This window comes from Indicator indicator, chromosome Z (assembly GCF_027791375.1).
Source record: "Indicator indicator isolate 239-I01 chromosome Z, UM_Iind_1.1, whole genome shotgun sequence".
NCBI lineage: Eukaryota > Metazoa > Chordata > Aves > Piciformes > Indicatoridae > Indicator > Indicator indicator.
In genome coordinates this window covers 42,878,311-42,892,102 of record NC_072053.1, presented here as the reverse complement: position 1 = coordinate 42,892,102, position 13,792 = coordinate 42,878,311, and the positions used below count along the sequence as shown (strand labels likewise).

The 13,792-nt window shown below is 43.8% G+C and overlaps 1 protein-coding gene and 1 non-coding gene across 4 annotated transcripts in view; both read left to right on the top strand.

Annotated features, from left to right (window-relative positions):
• Nucleotides 1-13,792, top strand: part of NFIB (nuclear factor I B) — a 306,386-nt gene that overhangs the window by 40,356 nt on the left and 252,238 nt on the right. The window lies entirely within an intron of this gene.
• Nucleotides 9,507-9,578, top strand: TRNAH-GUG (transfer RNA histidin (anticodon GUG)). Its single transcript has one exon. It is a non-coding gene; the product is annotated as a tRNA-His (tRNA).

Genomic DNA, 13,792 nt, shown 5'->3' with positions numbered 1-13,792 from the left:
AGTAGTTATGCATTTACTTTCTTTGAATTCTGTGCTCTGCTGGATGAAGCTTATGCAAAGTGGGACAAATGCCAGATGACTACTATTTTCATTGACACAGGAGTTGTGCTGTAAGACCTATTACACAACTGGGGTGGGATACAAGTAATACTGATAGCTACTTTGAAGATTTTAGCTATGTCATGTGCTAAGGATGTCTATATTTAAATATACATGGTTGCAGAAGTGGCCATGCTAACTCTGAGATTTCGCTTTTACTGGTAAGAAGATAAAGAGTTCTGGCATTTAGTTCACTGTAGACCTCTGTCTACAAGAAAGAAACTTGAACGGTGCGGGAAGGGAAAAGAGAACAGAAAAGAGCAAAATCCTCAGGACAGGGAGAAATTTATCCATGAAGAAAAGTTACATGACAGTGGATAACAGTCAATAATAGACTTTTGTATTGTCATTCGTGACTGATTATGGGGCTGCACAGAACAAAAGAAAAGTATCATAGCATGGAGGCACTGAAATTCAAATTAAAATAGGAAGCCTGAGGTGACTTTTCTAGACTATGAATCTTTGTGTAGGAGACCATACTGAGAATAAGACTGGTTACAATACTAATAGAAATAAGAGAAGAAGAGAAAAAAACTGCTTGCTGTTGGGAGAGCTGTCTTAAGAATTGCTAAAGAGTGTTTCCAGCCCAGCATTTACTTCTAATGGACATTGATTGTATTTTACATTTGTACATACAGTTCAGCGTGTAGATGTGATGCGAAATGAAGTTCAGTGCCTGAGAAAGGAACCATAGCCAAATGGCAAACCATGCAGACCTCATAGAAAAACCTCTGATTTCTCTATAATTCTTCTATAGTGGAAGTCTAGGTTACCTCAGTGTATTCTCTCTCTCTTATAAGGCTCAGTAAATTGACAGCCCTTTAGCAGAAAGAAGAGTAGGTTCACCCTTTCCTGCAGCTCTGTATAACATTTCTTCACCTTCTCTTTACACCATTTGATGGCGCTAATATTCACTCTTCACCCAGAGGTGAAAGCTGAAGTCCGGTGGAAGCTGGTCCACTGTGTGTACCAAACGACAGGTTGGAGGGGAAGAAGTCTGGCCCGGCTGAATAGAGAGATTTGGTTGCAACTCAGGGAAAAATTGGAGAGTTTATGGTCTTTAGAAGAAGGAGCAGGCCCGCCCAAGAGGACTACAATGTTTCTGTGAGGGTATGCAGCGAGGAAAATGTAAGGGCCAGTTATAGAATGGTGAGGATAGGTCTAGGGACCTCTAGAGACGATTGAGTCCAACTTGTTGCCAAAGCAGAATCACCTATGGCAGGTCACAAAGGAATACATCCAGATGGGTCTTGAAAGTCTTTAGAGAAGGAGGCTCCACAACTTTTCTGGGCAGCCTGTTCCAGTGCTGTCACCCTTATAGCAAAGAAGTTTTTCTTCAATGTTGAGGTGGAACTTTCTATTTTCCCCTTTGTGCCCATTTCCCCTTGTCCTATCACAGGACACCATGAAAAGAGTCTTCTTGACACCCACCCCTTCAGGTATTAATAAACATTGAGTCTCCTCTCAGTCCTTGCTCTTCCAGACTAAACAATCCCAGGTCTCTCAGTCTTTCCTCACAAGACAGATGTTCCAGTCCTTTAATCATCCTCATAGCTTGACTCTCTCTTGAACTGGGAAGCCCACAACTGGATACAATATTGCAGACGGGGTCTCACCAAGGCAGAGTAGAGGGGGAGTAGAACCCCCCTTGACCTGTTGGTGACACTATTTTTAATCCACCACAGGATACCATTTGCCTTCTTGGCCACAAGGGCATATTGCTCTCCCATGAATAACTTCCTGTCCACTAAGACTCTAAAGTCCTTTTCCACAGAGCTGTTTTCCAACAAGTCAAACCCTAATCTGTACTGGTGCATGGTGGTGTTTATCCCCAGGTGCAGGACTCTACATTTATTCCATTAAAGCTCATTAGGTTCCTCTTTGCCCAGCTCTCCAGTCTGTCCAGATCTCACTGAACAGCTACCCAGTATATCAGTCAAGCCTCCCAACTTCGTACCATCAGCAAACTTGATGAGGGTACACTCTATCTCCTCATCCAGGTTGTTGACAAAGATGTTGAATAAGACTGGACCCCATACTGACAGCTGGAGAACACCACTAGTTATAGGTCTCCAAGTGGAGTCTGCACTGTTGATCACAACCCACTCAGCTCTGTAGTTTAGCCAGTTCTCAATCTCACCACCCACTCTTCTAACCCAGACTTCCTGAGCTTGCCTACAAGGATGTTATTCGAGACAGTGTCAAAAGCCTTACTAAATTAAAGGTAGACGAGATCCACTGCTCTCCCTGTATCTATCTGTACATTCAGTCACACCATGATAGGAGGCTCTCAGATTAGTCAAACGTGATTTCCCCATGGTAAATCCATGCTGATTGCTCCCAATAACTTTATTTTCTTTCATGTGCTTATAGACAACCTCCATCACATTTTCAGGGATGGAGGCAAGGCTGACTTGTCTGCTTCCTGGGCCAAAGCCCACGTAGAAATTAATCTGCCTTCAGCTGTTATAGACAACAAGAAATGCTTCTACAAATATACTAGCAATAAAAGGAGGACTGAGGAGAATCTTTGTCCTCAGTTGGATGCAGGGGGACATAGTGGTCAAGGATGAGGAAAAGGCTAAAGTACTCAATACCTTCTTTGCCTCAGTCTTTAGTAGTAGAACCTTAGTCTTTAGTAGTAGTCTTCAGTTCATTGGATACACAGCCCTCTAAGCTCAAAGATAGGGAAGAAGAGCAGAATTAAGCTCCAGGAGGAGATAGTGACCTGCTGCAGCACTTAGACATACACAAGTCTATGGGACAGACTTGTGTACTAAAAGAATTGGCAGAAGTGCTCACCAACCCACTTTCCAACATTTACCAGAAGTACTGGCTAATGGGAGGCCCCAGCTGACTGGACACTGGCAAATTAATGCCCACCTACAAGAAGGGCCAGAAGGAGAATATGGGAACTGCAGACCTGTCAGTCTGACCTAACTGATAAAGAAGGTCATGGAGCGTTATCTTCTTGAGTGCCATTATGCAGCATGCGCAGGACAAGCAGGTGATCAGGCCCAGTCAGCATAGGTTCATGAAGGAACAGTCCAGCTTGACAAACCTGAAATATTTCTGTAACAAGAAGACCTACTTAGTGGATGAGGGAAAGCCTGTGCACTTTAGTAAAGCATTTGACACTGTCTCCCACAGCATCCTCCTGGAGAAACTGGTTGCTCATGGCTTAAATGGGTGCAGGTTAAACAGCCATGTGAACATGAGGCAGCAGTGTGCTCAGGTGGCCAAGAAGGCCAACAGTATCCTGGTTTGTCTCAGGGATAGCAGGACAAGCAGGACCAGGGAAGTGATTGTCCTTCTGTATTTAGCATTCTTGAGGCACCTTGAGTAGTGTGTTCAGCTTTAGGCTGAAAGAAAGACATTGAGGTGCTGGAGTGAAAGGCTTTGATGTCAATCCAGCAAATCTATTTCACTGATGCAAAAAAATAATGCACTTCTATACCTGCTATGGGAGGTGACAGCATGTATAGCAGAATAATTGTTCTAGAAGCCTGTCTTATCACGGCTGCAAGTATCGTATCGATGGTTGTAAGACAAATCACATTTAAAATCTCCTTCGTCTGCTGAGTATCATTTCATAAAGCACCTCAAGGAGTCTTGCAGTAATTTTAGCTTAATCCCTTTACTTTAGATGGAGATGCCATGGACAGAAAACTTTATCTATAATATTTACTAGGCTTCTGTCTTTAAGGGAAATACAGATATTCTGAGGAGCTCAGATGGAACAGAAGTTGCTGTTGTTACTTCAGGACAGGCAACCAGTAATAACATGATCAGAATTTTTTTTAGAGTGTGGAAGTATGGAAATAAAGTAGATATTCTAAGAGCTCTGCTTCCACATGTCTACAATAATAAGAAACTTAAGAGAAGTTACTACTGAATCATCTTTGTTCCAGGTCTGTTCCACCTGCCCATGCATGCTGATGCTGAGCAAAGCCATCTTCCATATGCATACATATCCACATGCAGATGACTAGGTGATGGGCTCATCCTGTTCACTGTTAAGACTTTTGAGCTGATTTCAGGCATTGACTACAACTCTTTTTTCTGAATCACAGTTTTCTATGTTCTGCAATTATTATATTTTCAAGAAAAAGAAACAATAAAAGGAAAACTGCAGTAATGAAAGGAACCTGATACACAGTCCTCACAGGTGCTATCAAATACTGGTGTATAGTCTGTCCTGTTTAATCAAGATCTTTGGAGTACTGGGGAGTATCATAGGATTTACCACATCAAAGATTTAGCTGAGAAGTAACAATCCTTGTCCAATTCCTGAGTTCAAAGGACTTGGAGGCTGGTGAGGGAAAAAATATGGGAAATAAAGGGAATAAAGGGATGGAATAAAGGGAATAAAGGGATAAAATAAAGGGAAAAAAGTCCTGTACAATGACTTCTTACAGATGACAACATACATGTGATAGTTTTACAGGTAACGTTCATGCTGTAATGCACAAGCTGTGCTAGATGGAATTGCTTTTCCCAGAATTTTTTTTCTTGTCAAAAGTTTCAGCAGCTTATTCTGCTGTCATCTGCTTTCCAGACAGCAGTGGCACAAGAACTGAAAGAAAAGGATGGGAGGGGAAGATAGTGAGAGTTCTTACTTTTCTGTCATTGCTTATTTACAGTTATCCTTAATTTCAGCTAAGTGTTATGGCTTTATGAGGCAACAACAAACCTAAGTTGAAGGTTTAGTTTAAATCAGATATTTGCCACTCCTCTTTTGAAGCTTGTGACAACAATGCAGTCCCTTCACATGGGGTTAGTCTGTGCCTACCAGGATTGGAGATCAGGGAACCAACAGACTTCCTCTCCTGTGGAAGCTGTTGTGCTGGGGGGGATTAGGGGTGGAGGATGATGGTTATTAATTATGAATTATGAAATACGAATTATGAGAATTATTCTTTATTATTATAATTATTACTATTTTATTAATCACCATATATATATTGATTTGAATACATGGTTGTAAAAATATAGTCCATAACTGGTTCAGTATATACAATTTTACCCAGTTATAATATTTACAGTCAATTTCTGATTAAGGGAACAAAAGGTGCAGTTCCACAGCTTGTCCACTAGATGGAGACTCGACAAGACGCTTGGTGGCTGCGAACTATGTACAGAGATATTTATAACGTTACCACGGGCCAAGTTAAGCTGGAAATATCATGTGGCTACACGCAGGTGCTTTGAATAGATTCTTACTGACTGTTGCACACATGGAAAGATACATTCTTTCTTTCTCAGTAGCGAGGCAAGTTGCTAGGTTATGCAGGCAGATTGCTGCTCATCTGCCCGGGCTGGTCCCATCCGGGCAGTGCCCTTCTTTCTCCTCCCGTGGCCGCGGAGGGACAAGGCTTTCCTTCTCCTGCTGTCACGGGGAAGTGACGGTTCCCGGTAGGCGGGGCCAGTCGTCTCCGATCTCGGAGGTGGATTTCAGTGCGGGTGCAGTGAAGTGACTCCCCCCCTCAGCTTGGCTTGAAGTGAGCTGGCTCTGCTGAAATCTCAGTGACTGCTTTCCATTAAAGTTGCAATGCAGCAGTCTTTGATTTAATCTCAAGAGAGAGGATATCTTTTGCTCTGTCTTTCCCTCGGGGAAATCCCGGGTGCTTTGCCCCGATGGCACAGAGCTGTGGAGTGGTTACGGCTCCTTTTCTCTCCCGCAAACGACAGGGGTTACGCAAGATGTGTTTCCGCTTGATTAGCTGCTTAATTAGCTTGCAGCAGGTCTGGACTGCCAGGCTTGGGCTTAGTCCTACCCCTTCTGGGCTAGAGCTTACCCTCTCTCGGGGCTTTTCCTCAGTCCTTTCGACTGGGCTTACGATGCCGGTTTGGCGAAGGGATCATCCTTTGCTGGTTCCTTGAGTAGCTCAGTGAGCTGGCTTCTGTCCATATGCAGATGCTTCTAGCATGCTTGCATATGGGAGTGAGAAGACTTAGGGATTGTGAGCTTCTGTGGCCTGGCCAAAGTGAGAGAAAGCAAAAGGAGAGAGCAAAGTAGTAAACAAATGGAGTAGTACTTATAGATTTCTCAAGGCTGGATCTGGCCAATGGGCACACTTGTCAACAACCTGCTTCCACATATAGAAAGGGTGAAGCTAGAATTATGACCTTAGATGGAAAGAGCATAAGCATGCCATGCGATGGGTGCATGTAGTTATTTACCCCTTAGGAGACAGATTGGCACCTGGGCCTTTGTCCTCCTTTCCTGAAAGGAGGGTGGAAAGGGGGGACTTAGCAGAACATGCTGGGACAAGTTAGCTGGCATCTGGGGGCATAATTCTGGGCATATGGTACCTTCACTACAGAACGGTACACTGACCTATGAGTAAAATGCTTTTCTGGTCACACCAAGCCATTGGGCGGGGCCATAGGCTGAAGTACAGCAGTCTGAAACACTATTAGAACGTGATTTTGCTCCACGTCCCATCCCTTCCCTGCTGCCCTCCAATCCCCCCATCCCCAGCAACCATCAGAAAGAAAGAGATACTTTATCCTTTCCTCCTTTGGCCCCAGAAGCAGGGAAGACCCATCTTTGTGCCTGCAGGAGGTGCTTGTGCATTTCCCTGTGGCAGAAGCAGTGCAGTTCATCACTGAGGCAGAGCAAGTCTGTTTGGTAAGTTTGTCTCTACAGTTCCAGCCTAATGTTTCTTTCACACAAGCTACTTACTAATTAGTCCTCGTTGTGTAGACCTTCATTTGGAGTAAATCCACATCTCAACATACTGAAGATATGATGAAGACATTTTAGTGGCATTGTACATGACAACCTGGAAAGTCTCTATGTGTGTCTTCCTCCTTCTTCAGAGACATAGTGTGGCACTGTACCACTGCAGTGTTGGTGTTTCTATGATTTTCAAGGCTCTCAAATCAAGCAACATTTTTGTAATTACATAATGAATATAGCTGTGGGAAGCATGAGGAAAATGGGCTGCCTTCTCTGAGCAGAGCTTGAGCATCCCAGAGCTTGATCCATTGTTCTCTTTCCCCATTATAATCTTTATGTTGCACAGTTTGATTTCTATTGGAGCTCTTATTTGAAAGAACTAATTCTTTTTTTTATGTTATGCCTATCTGAATGTCATTTACAGTCATGTTGTGCCTGAATACCTAACAAAGGGCAAGTACTTCCCAGTAGTTGCTTCAACATCATACTAATTGATGGTCTCAGTTGGTAGAAGATAAGTGAGAGAGAACTCAGATTTCATCTGTAGTATGACCACAGCAAATAATTCAATTTGTGGAAAAGCTGTTTGTGTTTCCTGCTTATTGCAGAGGTAAGGAAGAGGACATCAATCAGTACAATCTCTTACATTAGAATGAATCATATCTGGTTCAACTCAGCAAATGCAGATTTTGTTCATTTGGCTAAATGTCTCTATGGCACATTGACAAACTTTTCTGCTGTCATGACTTCTTTGCCTCAGTCTTCAATAGTGGGACAGGCTGTCTGCAGGACAACTGGCCTCCTGGACTGGCAGATGGAATTGGGGACCAGTATAGTCCCCCTGTAATCCAGGAGGAAACAGTAAGGGACCTGCTGATCCACTTGGATCCTCACAAGTCCATGGGAGCTGATGGGATCCATCCCAGGGTGCTGAGAGAGCTGGCAGATGAGCTGGACAAGACACTCTCCATCATTTGTCAACAGTCCTGGCTCACAGGTGAGGTCCCTGATGACTGGAGACTGGCCAATGTGATGCCCATCCACAAAAAGGGCCTGAAAGAGGAACCAGAAAATTACAGATTCTGTCAGCCTGACCTTGGTGCCAGGCAAGGTTATGGAACAGGTCATCATGAGTGCAATCGCACAGAACCTGCAAGATGGTCAGTGAATCAGGCCCAGCCAGCATGGATTCAGGAGGGGCAGGTCCTACCTGACCAACCTGATCTGCTTTTATGATCAGGTTACCTGTCTAGTGAATGCAAGGAAGGCTGTGGATGTAGTCTGCCTGGACTTCAGCAAAGCCTTTGACACTGTCTGTCACAAGAAGCTCCAGGCAAAGCTGGCGGCTCGTGGTTCAGACAGATTCACTCTCAAATGGGTCAAGAACTGGCTGGAGGGCTGGGCTCAGAGAGTGGTGGTGAACGGTGCCACATCCAGTTGGCAGCCTGTCACTGGTGGTGTCCCCCAGGGATCAGTGTTGGGCCCTATCCTGTTCAATATCTTTATTGACGATGTAGATGAATGAATTGAGTCCATCATCAGTAAGTTTGCAGATGACACCAAGTTAGGAGCAGGTGTTGATCTGTTGGAGGGCCCTGCAGAGGGCCGTGGACAGGCTGGATGGTTGGGCAGAGGCCAATGGGATGAGATTTAACAAGGCTAAGTGCAGGGTTCTACACTTTGGCCACAACAACCCCAAGCAGCGCTACAGGCTGGGGACAGAGTGGCTGGAGAGCAGCCAGGCAGAAAGGGACCTGGACGTGCTGGTTGACAGTAGGCTGAACATGAGCCAGCAGTGTGCCCAGGTGGCCAAGAAGGCCAATGGCATCCTGGCCTGGATCACGAATAGTGTAGCCAGCAGGACAAGGGAGGTTATTCTTCCCCTGTACTCAGCCCTGGTCAGGCCACACCTTGAGTACTGTGTCCAGTTCTGGGCTCCTCAATTCAAGAGAGATGCTGAGGTACTGGAACGTGTCCAGAGCAGGGCAATGAAGCTGGTGAGGAGTCTGGAACACAAACCCTATGAGGAGAGGCTGAGGGAGCTGGGGTTGTTTAGCCTGGAGAAGAGGAGGCTCAGGGGTGACCTCATTGCTGTCTACAACTACCTGAGGGGAGGTTGTAGGCTGGTGGGGGTTGATCTCTTCTCCCAGGCAACCAGCAGCAGAACAAGAGGACACAGTCTCAAGTTGTGCCAGGGGAGGTATAGGCTGGATGTTAGGAGGAAGTTCTTCACAGAGAGGGTGATTGCCCATTGGAATGGGCTGCCCAGGGAGGTGGTGGAGTCGCCATCACTGGAGACATTCAAGAGAAGACTGGATGAGGCACTTAGTGCCATGGTCTAGTTGATTGCTTAGGGCTGGGTGATTGGTTGGACTGGATGATCTTGGAAGTCTCTTCCAACCTGGTTGATTCTATGATTCTATGACTTTGGCTTTCCAATGAATGATAAAATAGGAAAAAAGATTTCTCTCTGAAAAGATTTAGTGGACAGGAGAAGGGTACTCCCCACAGCCTGATTTTAGATAATCTTGGTAAACCTGGATTATTAAAAGTCTGGAAGTAATTGTGAGAAATATTAATATGCAATTACCTGGGAAAACAATTTAGAACAACCTGCTGCTGCAACTCAGTGCAAACTGTAGGTGGCACCATTTGTACAAAATTTTGAACAGCACTGAGGGGGAAGAAAATATGACTTCAATTTTGAGTATTCAGATAGCTTGCCGTGATCGTATAGTGGTTAGTACTCTGCGTTGTGGCCGCAGCAACCTCGGTTCAAATCCGAGTCACGGCATGGAAAGATGCATGTTTTGAAGAGATGCAATTATAAACTGCATAAAGGATAATCTGTTAGTAATGTTTAAGACTAAGATGAAAAGGTTATTAGAGGCTCTGTGACTTTTACAAGAATATTTTGCTAAAAGAGTGTGTGTCACAAGTAATCTTATTGCTAAGTGAGGGGGGTTTTAATTATTTAAATGTTTATGGGTATTTTGATAAAGAAATGCCAGTGAGCATGTAATATTTATCTATTGCAGCTACTTAAGATCTGGTTTTCATATTTTTCATTTTTATATTTTCTAGTTTGTCATCTTAATAAAGCAATCATCTGGAACTGGTTGGAAACATGACAGTAGTAGTTGTGAAAATCCCACTTACCTGGACATGAACTGCTTCTAGCAGAAAGTCTTTGCTGGAGACAGCCAAGAGGAACTATCATTTGTCAGTGATCCCCTTTGTTTTTGTGATAAGAAGGGTGTGTAACTTCACTGTCCTGCCTCAACGAGTAATATGGGCTCAGATGAAGACTTCTAAAATGATCATGTGGGTTTTGTAAATTACAGTAACTAATGGCAGTTGGCATAATAAATGAGAAATCAACCAAAAAAAAAACAAGCATCACCAGTAACAGTTTTTCAATTTTATAAGGAGTTACTTTAAGAGCAAGTGTTGGGTTTTCTCTTGTTGTTGCATCTGATATAACATCAGTCCTGCACAAGGAATTATGACTTCACCAGACCTGAACAGATTCATGCAACAGGCCAAGATCTTAAAGTGTATAAATGACAGGTGCCTCTCTCTCTGCAAAACAGCAGAAACTTTCCTTGCTCTCCTAGACACTAAGGAAGTGAAATAAAAATTGGCACCCTTGTCAGGAAGGTGCTTCAGTTCTGGAGGCTGTACTTTTAGGAGCCTGACCCAGTTCTGCTGTAGCAGGCTAGGGACCCTGGTATCTTGTCACCTTCCTCAAGTTCATGAAAGTTCTGTTGTATTTTGATTATTTTGGGGTTTTCCTCTGACTTCCCTCAGATTACCTGTCTAAATGTCACTCAGCCTTTTAGGAGCACATCAGAGTTATTAGCTCTTGACTTCTTGTTTTAATTAATGAGACAGATGTGACTGATTTCCCTGAAGAAAGTAATTTAGAAACATGCACAAGCATAAAATAGACCAGGATGATTTTTCATACTCTGTCCCTGCTGTAGTCTCTCAGAAATGTCATCTGCTGTGTTAGATGTTATAAACTCCAGAAAAGCAGATTAACTCATCACAGGTGCACAAAATCTTTAAAGCATCCTATTGAATGAAGTCTTAGAAAAGAGATCCAAAAACTGCAACACCAGAAATTCTGCTTTATTCATGCATCATCCTGAGGCTGCCAAAACACTCAAGGCTCAACCCTGCTTGAGCTAAAACCACCTGGAAGTAACTTCCCTATACTCCTTGTTCATATGTAGCTGAAATATAGAAACTTTGCATTACCTTATTACTAGTTGCAGTAATATTGATTATTTCAAATAGTTTTGACAGGACACTAGAAAAATTCACAGCTCTAGGAGCGTCCCAAACAAGAATCCCTAGCAGGAAACTATCCTCTTCATGGCAACCTTCATCCTTTATATTGAGTATGGTATGGGCCATGAACATAAGCCAACTCAAGTCAGCTGTCCTGGCTGACTGAGAACTGCTAATGGCCTGCAGTTCATGTCTTTCCTGTGATTCTGTCCCAGCAAAACCAGGACAGCTATGGAGAAAGACACATAATTGTTAAGAAGGCAACACTGAAGAGAAAGCCTTGAAAATTTTTTGAAATATTAATCAAACCTAGTGTAGATTTCTGTTCTGCTTCATTTTCCGGTGCAGGAGGTACAGGAAGGTAGATTGCCTCTACCCTCTAATGCTCATATCAGACATTGAGCTGAATAGAAAGCAGTGGCTGTTTTGAATCTGAAGTCACCAAATCAAATTAATTCTGGTTTTCATTCTCTTCACAGGAGTGCAGTTCATATTAAAACTTTTATAGGTCCCCTCTGAAATCCTTTCAAAGGGCTCTGGTCAAGAAAACTTTTTGAAAGGAGATTTTCTGTGGTAAAGAGAACTCCTGAAAGCTTAAATAGCTGATTGTGCTTTAGCAAAGAATGCTAGGAATTTGTTTCACAGGTAGGATGATTTTACCTCTGGAAATTTGGATCTGACTTTACAGGGTATTGAAGGATGAGTAGTCACTTGCAGAAATCTGAACGACAGGGAGGTTCCTGAAACTGATGTGAAAACATAGCTTCATAAACAATGTCTAATGCTGCAGTTCTGTGGCCTTTCTCATAATCTGTCTTTGGTATTTCTTGACAGAAAGCATGTACTACTCTTTAAGTAAAACCGTGTGGCTTCTTATTTGTAAAGCTCCAGCAGTAACTCACAGCACTGGAGAGAGCTGAACTGGAACACAGGTGAAGACTGTGGACAATTTCTGAAGATTTTTTGACTTGTACCACTTCCACCACTTACTGCTTTGCCTCAGGTTTGAACCCAACAACTTCTGCGCTACATTTGAAACTACTGAGCTGGGCCTAGTGTCACTCCTTACATCACAAACCCAAAGCTACCAAATTTCCAAAATATCTAAATAATGGGGGGGGGGGGTTGTTTGTTTCCTAAAACTTTATTCGTGTGTCCTCTTGATTTGGAATTTCACAGAAGGAAATTCAGTTTAGGAAATTCGGTTTATGGATTCATAGAATACCAGATTGGAAGGGACCTCAAGGATCATTTAGTCCAACCTTTCAGGGTAAGAATATAGTTTAATTGAGATGGCCCAGGACCCTGTCAAGGTGGGCCTTGAAACTGTCTACTCTTGGTGAATCCATCACCTCCCTTGAGAGTTTATTTCAATGTCCAATAGTTCAAACGGTGAAAAAAAAAATTCAGGCATCCAGCCCAATCTCCCCAGTAGCAACTTGTACCTATTACCCCTTGTCTTTAGCCTGTGACTCTTTGTAAAAAGGGAGTCTCCCTCCTTATGATAGCCGCCCTTCATGTACTTGTACACACTTCACAGATCACAGATCACAGGATGCTAGGGGTTGGAAGGGACCTCTGGACATTATCAAGTCCAACCCCCCTGCCAGAGCAGGACCATAGAATCTAGCACAGGTCCCACAGGAACACATCCAGATGGGTCTTGAAAGTCTCCAGAGAAGGAGACTCCACAACCCCTCTGGGGAGCCTGTTCCAGTGCTGTGTGACGCTCACAGTGAGGAATTTCCTCCTCAGGTTGAGGTGGAACCTCCTGTGTTGTAGTTTATATCCATTGTCCCTTGCCCTATCACAGGGTGCAACTGAGCAGAGCCTGTCCCCTCGCTCTTGATACCCACCCCTCAGGTGTTTATAAACATTCATTAAATCCCCTCTCAGTCTTCTCTTCTCCAGACTAAACAGCCCCGGGGACCTCAGTCTCTCTCCATAGGGGAGATGCTCAAGTGCCCTAACCATCCTCGTGGCTCTCCCTTGGACTTTCTCCAGCAGTTCTCTGTCTTTCTTGAACTGGGGAGCTGAAAACTGGACTCAATATTTCAGGTGTGGTATCACCAGGGCAGAGTAGAGGGGTAGAAAAACTTCCTTAGACCTGCTGGACACACCTTTCTTGATGCACCCCTGTTTCTAGCCAAATTTTCTAGCTGTGTGCACAACACAGGCAACAACTGACTGGCCTGATGACTATCTTTTGCTACAGGATGATCATCTAAAAAGGGTTGTGACCATCCTGTGTTTCCGATGTTTGGACACGCTGTGGTACAGCCTCTAGAAAACGAAGCTTTTCTTGTGTAAGTTTCATTGTAGTAATCATAGAAAGAATAACAATTGCTGAGATAAGTTCTAGGGTCACTCCTAGCCCTAGATAAGCCACTTGCCTTTCAACAGCCATTTGCTAACTAGTTTTGTATATACATTGAGAAGTGAATTACAAGGAAGAACCTCAGTATCTCATATTGGGGTAGAGTGGCTGGAAAGCTGCCCAGCAGAAAAGGACATGGAGGTGCTGGCAGACAGGCAGCTGAACATGAGTCAGCAGTGGGCTTAAGTGGCCAAGAAGGCCCACAGTACCCTGGCCTGTGTCAGGAGCAGTGTAGCCAGCGGGATCACAGAATAGATTGTCCCCTTGTACTTGACACTGGAAAGACTGCACCTCAAACACTGTGTTCAGTTTTGGGCCCCTCACTGCAAGAAACA